At 56.5% G+C, this 6,982-nt stretch overlaps 1 long non-coding RNA gene across 1 annotated transcript; it reads left to right on the top strand.

The window, feature by feature from the left end:
- The first annotated feature begins 695 nt into the window (after positions 1 to 695).
- LOC116958717 (uncharacterized) lies at positions 696 to 5,861 on the top strand. The gene is made up of 3 exons (XR_012936147.1): positions 696 to 1,258; positions 2,198 to 2,539; positions 5,159 to 5,861. It is a non-coding gene; the product is annotated as an uncharacterized LOC116958717 (long non-coding RNA).
- Positions 5,862 to 6,982: the final 1,121 nt, after the last annotated feature.

The following is a 6,982-nucleotide window of genomic DNA, read 5'->3' as shown; positions in this document are numbered from 1 at the left end:
ACCTAGCCTGGCACAGCAGTCAACCCATGGCACCTGCTGGGTCTATCCCGTGACCTGTACCTAGCCTGGCACAGCAGTCAACCCATGGCACTAGCTGGGTCTGTCCCGTGACCTGTACCTAGCCTGGCACAGCAGTCAACCCATGGCACTTGCTGGGTCTGTCCCGTGACCTGTACGTAGCCTGGCACAGCAGTCAACCCATGGCACCTGCTGGGTCTGTTGTTGGAATTGAATCGATTCAAAGGCAATGTGCCGAGTGGGTGTTGGAATCGTATCGATTCAGAGGCAACGTGTCGGCGGGTGGATGTTTGAATCGAATCGATTCAGAGGCAATGTACAGGAGGGTGAATGTTGGAATCGAATCGATTCAGAGGCAATGTGCAGGCGGGGTGGGTGTTGGAATCGAAAAACGTTTATTCGTGACTACGAATCGAATCGTCCATGAACGTTTCAATAAAACGCGGGAACACGAACTGCCCCGAGACCCAATCAGCGGCGAGTTTTGTGTCGCTTAGATGCAGCCAATCAGAGATAAGAATACTCCCCTCCCTCTTCGGCCCACAGCCAATCAGATGCGAGCATCACCCCTCCCCCTGACCACCCCTCTCGGCCCACAACCAATCAAAGGCGAGCATTACCCCCTTCCCCTCACTCCCCCTCCCTCCTCGGCCCACAGCCAATCAAAGGCGAGCATCATCACCCCTCCCCTCACCTCCCTTGGGCCTACAGCCAATCAGAGGCGAGCATCACCCCTCCCGCAGCCATCGGAGGCGAGTTCAGGGGGCAAGGGTCGCGAAATTTCAGAATTTGTCGATGGCCGCCTCGAAGGCCTCCACTTAGGCTGCGACTTTAACCATTTAACTTTACGACTTTAAACATTAAAGTACAAATAAACAACGACTATACAACAGCTATACAGCGACGACTAAACAACAGCACAACAACGACTATACAACAGCACAACAACGACTATACAACAGCTATACAACGACGACTAAACAGCACAACAACGACTATACAACAGCTATACAACAACGACTATACTACAGCTATACAACAACGACTATACAACAGCTATACAACGACGACTAAACAACAGCACAACAACGACTATACAACAGCTATACAACGACGACTATACAACAGCACAACAACGACTATACAACAGCTATACAACGACGACTAAACAACAGCACAACAACTTCTCCGGCGATGTCTACGATGGACAAAGAGAACTCGCGCGCCTCAGCTGCCCAAGGTTTGAGTGCTTTTGAGGGCGAATTTTTTTAAAATTTGTTTTAATTTATTTAAGTCGAAAAATGTTTTAAGTTTTTAATTTAATTTAGTCGAAATTTTTTTTAATTTAAAGTCGAACATTTTTTATTTAAAGTTTTCGTGACTGCAGCCGCCCACACCTCCTGCACCACCACCACCCCAGCCGCCCACACCTCCTGCACCACCACCACCCCAGCCGCCCACACCTCCTGCACCACCACCACCCCAGCCGCCCACATCTCCTGCACCACCACCCCAGCCGCCCACACCTGCACCACCACCACCACCACCCCAGCCGCCCACATCTCCTGCACCACCACCCCAGCCGCCCACACCTGCACCACCACCACCACCACCCCAGCTGCCCACACCTCCTGCACCACCACCACCCCAGCTGCCCACACCTCCTGCACCACCACCCCAGCCGCCCACACCTCCTGCACCACCACCACCCCAGCCGCCCACATCTCCTGCACCACCACCCCAGCCGCCCACACCTGCACCACCACCACCACCACCCCAGCCGCCCACATCTCCTGCACCACCACCCCAGCTGCCCACACCTGCACCACCACCACCCCAGCTGCCCACACCTCCTGCACCACCACCACCCCAGCCGCCCACACCTCCTGCACCACCACCCCAGCCGCCCACATCTCCTGCACCACCACCACCCCAGCCGCCCACACCTCCTGCACCACCACCACCACCCCAGCCGCCCACACCTGCACCACCACCACCCCAGTCGCCCACACCTCCTGCACCACCACCACCACCCCAGCCGCCCACACCTGCACCACCACCACCCCAGTCGCCCACATCTCCTGCACCACCACCACCACCCCAGCCGCCCACATCTCCTGCACCACCACCACCACCCTGGCTGCCCCCCCTAACATCACGGCCCCCCCTTCCACCGCAGCGCCGGCGGCCCCCCCCTTGCGGCCGCGGTTCGTGACGCCGGTGCGCCGCTCGGCGCGGATCCACGCGGCGGGGGGGGCGGTGGGGGGGGGGGGCGACCCCCCCGGGGAGGGCCCTGAGGGACGGCGACACGGTGGGAGGCATTGCGGAGCTGCTGCTGGCAGCGGCCTACGCGGAGGAGGAGGAGGCGGACGAGGTGGTGGTGCAGGAGGGCGCTGCTGGCAGGGGAGGGGGGGGGGAGAGGCGGCGTCACCGCACGAGGTTCCTGCTGAGGGCCAACGCGGCGCTGGGGGACAACGCCCCCCAGCAGCAGCAGCAGCTCGGGCTACTGGGGGGCTGGGCGGTGAGCGGAGTGAGATGAGTGGTGGGGTGAGCGGAGGGGAGAGTGGAGGGGTGAGCGGAGGGGTGAGCGGAGGGGTGAGTGAGATGAGTGGAGGGGTGAGCGGAGGGGTGAGCGGAGGGGTGAGTGGGTGAGTGAGATGAGTGGAGGGGTGAGTGGGGTGAGTGGAGGGGTGAGTGGGGTGAGTGGAGGGGTGAGTGGGTGACTGGGTGAGTGAGATGAATGGAGGGGTGAGTGGGGTGAGTGGAGGGGTGAGTGAGTGAGATGAGTGGAGGGGTGAGTGGTGGGGTGAGTGGAGGGGTGAGTGGGTGAGTGAGATGAGTGGAGGGGTGAGTGGGGTGAGTGGAGGGGTGAGTGGGATAAGTGGAGGGGTGAGTGGGTGACTGGGTGAGTGAGATGAGTGGAGGGGTGAGTGGGGTGAGTGGAGGGGTGAGTGAGATGAGCGGAGGGGTGAGTGGGTGAGTGGAGGGGTGAGTGAGATGAGTGGAGGGGTGAGCGGAGGGGTGAGCGGAGGGGTGAGTGGAGGGGTGAGTGAGATGAGTGGAGGGGTGAGTGGAGGGGTGAGTGAGATGAGTGGAGGGGTGAGCGGAGGGGTGAGCGGAGGGGTGAGTGGACGGGTGAGTGAGATGAGTGGAGGGGTGAGTGGGGTGAGTGGAGGGGTGAGCGGAGTGGTGAGTGGAGGGGTGAGTGAGATGAGTGGAGGGGTGAGCGGAGGGGTGAGCGGAGGGGTGAGTGGAGGGGTGAGTGGGTAACTGGATGAGTGAGATGAGTGGAGGGGTGAGCGGAGGGGTGAGTGGAGGGGTGAGTGGAGGGGTGAGTGGATGGGTGAGTGAGATGAGTGGAGGAGTGAGTGGAGGGGTGAGCGGAGGGGTGAGTGAGATGAGTGGAGGGGTGAGTGGAGGGGTGAGTGAGATGAGTGGAGGGGTGAGTGGGGTGAGTGGAGGGGTGAGTGGGGGGGGTGAATGGGGTGACTGGGTGAGTGAGATGAATGGAGGGGTGAGTGAGATGAGTGGTGGGGTGAGTGGAGGGGTGAGTGGAGGGGTGAGTGGGTGACTGGGTGAGTGAGATGAATGGAGGGGTGAGTGGGGTGAGTGGAGGGGTGAGTGAGTGAGATGAGTGGAGGGGTGAGTGGTGGGGTGAGTGGAGGGGTGAGTGGGTGAGTGAGATGAGTGGAGGGGTGAGTGGGGTGAGTGGAGGGGTGAGTGGGATAAGTGGAGGGGTGAGTGGGTGACTGGGTGAGTGAGGTGAGTGGAGGGGTGAGTGGGGTGAGTGGAGGGGTGAGTGAGATGAGCGGAGGGGTGAGTGGGTGAGTGGAGGGGTGAGTGAGATGAGTGGAGGGGTGAGCGGAGGGGTGAGCGGAGGGGTGAGTGGAGGGGTGAGTGGAGGGGTGAGTGAGATGAGTGGAGGGGTGAGTGGAGGGGTGAGTGAGATGAGTGGAGGGGTGAGCGGAGGGGTGAGTGGACGGGTGAGTGAGATGAGTGGAGGGGTGAGTGGGGTGAGTGGAGGGGTGAGCGGAGGGGTGAGCAGAGTGGTGAGTGGAGGGGTGAGTGAGATGAGTGGAGGGGTGAGCGGAGGGGTGAGCGGAGGGGTGAGTGGAGGGGTGAGTGGGTAACTGGATGAGTGAGATGAGTGGAGGGGTGAGCGGAGGGGTGAGTGGAGGGGTGAGTGGAGGGGTGAGTGGATGGGTGAGTGAGATGAGTGGAGGAGTGAGTGGAGGGGTGAGCGGAGGGGTGAGTGAGATGAGTGGAGGGGTGAGTGAGATGAGTGGAGGGGTGAGTGGGGTGAGTGGAGGGGTGAGTGGGGGGGTGAATGGGGTGACTGGGTGAGTGAGATGAATGGAGGGGTGAGTGAGATGAGTGGTGAGTGGAGGGGTGAGTGGAGGGGTGACTGGGTGAGTGGGGTGAGTGGAGGAGGGGAATGTTTCTGCAGCTGGCTGATGGCCTGTGGTGCTGTCCACCCCCCTATCTCCCCACCCCGGAGTGCCCTACAGTGCTGCCCTTAATTGCTACTCCCAACAGAACTTGCCACAAAAGTGTGCTGAGGCTACTGGGGGTGCCTTTGTCTTTGTATAGGCTGCCTGTCCTCCTCGCATCGCGTGTCACCAAATAAATCAGAGGCCACGTGGTTTGCTGTGCGTTTCAAGCTTCATTATCCAGCCACTCCGAGCGTAGCTGCCGTCACTACACACGCCACGTGATGGGGGCACGGCCACGCCCACTGGTGGGGCACGGCCACGCCCACTGGTGGGGCACGGCCACGCCCACTGGTGGGGCACGGCCACGCCCACTGGTGGGGCCCCTCGGCGCGAGGGTTTCCCGACGTTCAATTGCTGACCAGGATCGGAGGTCAGAATGAAACTGATGTTTATTTCTGCATTCACAAACGATGAGGATCATCAACCTCGTCAACCTCGTCATCCTCCCCTAGGAGGGAGCTCGAGAGCGATGGGTGACAGGGTGAGCTCGGAGCGACCCCACAAACTTTCACCGCTTTTGCTCGACTCACCATTACCGCCACCACATGGACAAACCCCGCACGCACGCAACAATATTTACACGCCGCAAGACAAAGGTCTACCACCACCACCCCCCCCCTCTCTATCTCGCTCCCCCTACCCCATAGCTTGGAACAGACTGGCGAGCGACGTTTAGCGGCGTAGGTGGGCAGGGGGGCGCCCAGTAATCATCGCCAGCACCCGCAGCCACCTTAATCTCCCCTGTGGCGATGTTTACGATACGCACGGCGTGAAAGAAGTTCGACACGCACCACACGGCCGCCACCACTACCGCCACCGCGTGTCACTGTAGACACATACACATAGACACAGACACACACACACAGACACATAGACACACGCAGACACATAGACACAGAGACACATAGGCACACGCAGAGACAGACACACACAGAGACACAGACACATAGACAAACACACAAAGACAGACACGCAGAGATACATAGACACAGACACACAAGACACATAGACACACGCAGAGACACAGACACACACAGAGACACAGGCACACGCAGAGACACATAGACACACACGCAGAGACACATAGACACACACAGACACACACATAGAAATACACAAACAGACACACACAGACATACTCACAGACACAGTCACACACACAGAGACACAGACACACACACAGACAGAGGCGTGTGTGTGTGTCTGCCAGGATGAGTAAAAAAAAGGTGTCGTCTGTCGACTTGGAAATAATCCCACGGGAACGCTGTCTCGAGTAAAAGATGACCGATAAAAGTGTTTTGAAGTTATATCCGTTGACTTGTGAACCGAATAAATCCCGTGTTCTTCACACACTGAGTCTCGTCATCGTTTTTTCTTTTCTTACCTATAAAAGGCATTTTTTTCTGTGTGTCCGTCTGTCTCTGTGTGGACGCACACTTGCTCGCGAATCGTGGAGTTTACTTTTAAAAAAAGTAGCCGGGTACCACGCCGTAAGCCCCGTGGTGAGCCAGCACCATTCCGTTTTCCCATCCGTAAACTTTAAAAGTTGTTAAATTAACAATTTAGTGCTATTTCGCATTATTTAAGTATTTCCTTGCTCCGCTAAAGCTGCCCGGGGGTTGCCCCTAGCAACGCTCGCGCGTCATCGGTGGAGGGTGGGGGGGGATTTCTCATTCGCGTTCAAAATGTTTTTACTTAACTTGATTCCTCTGTTTGTCGTGGTCAAATGTTGTGATAAAAATTTCGTCCACTTCCCGTCATCCAATCAATTCCACATTTTGCACACGGTACTCAGATCCGGTGAAAATGCATGCCTATATCAAAATCGGCATCAATTAATTGGCTCCCTTAAAACTATTAACATTTTGTATGGACGCCTTATTATTCATATATATTTGTGTGTAGGTCAAAAACGCCGCGGTCCCTAAACTGTGGAATCGCCTCGCCTGCTCCGTGTGAACGAGTTACGGGCACCCTCACTCCACACAAACAAAATTTGTACATTGAAGATTGATTTATAAAATAACCAATTAATTCAAGTAAGCGTTGATGTGTGAGCAGGCGCCGCATCATTGACCTACTTCTCGACGGTCAGTTGGACGAAGTTGTGACAAAAAAGTTATTAAACTTCATTCCTCTGTTTGATGTCGTGGTCAAATCTTGTACTCAAGATGTCGTCCACTTCCCGTTATCCAATCGGGTTCTTTACTTTTTAGTGCACTTTAAAATAAAACCGTTTTTAAAAGGAGTTTTTCACTATTCAAAAGCCACCACAACCATTTCACTGCTTCGACGTTTGGGCAATTATAATTGAGTTAATAAACATTCTTGTCATAACCATTTTTGTATTACTATCCGAGTGTCTACCCTTAATTAACTCCTGTCTGGTTCTCGTGAATTAACCAAAGCAGCATTACATTTTTGTGAACAGGGCTGAGGGTTCAGAGCATATACATTCTAATCTCAAATCA

Source organism: Petromyzon marinus, unplaced genomic scaffold (genome assembly GCF_048934315.1).
Source record: "Petromyzon marinus isolate PM22_M1 ecotype Great Lakes invasive population unplaced genomic scaffold, UKy_Petmar_22M1.pri1.0 PM_G_Scaffold_36, whole genome shotgun sequence".
NCBI classification, from domain to species: Eukaryota; Metazoa; Chordata; class Hyperoartia; order Petromyzontiformes; family Petromyzontidae; genus Petromyzon; species Petromyzon marinus.
The sequence above is the reverse complement of the archived record's forward strand: the minus strand, read 5'-3'. Positions and strand labels throughout refer to the sequence as shown.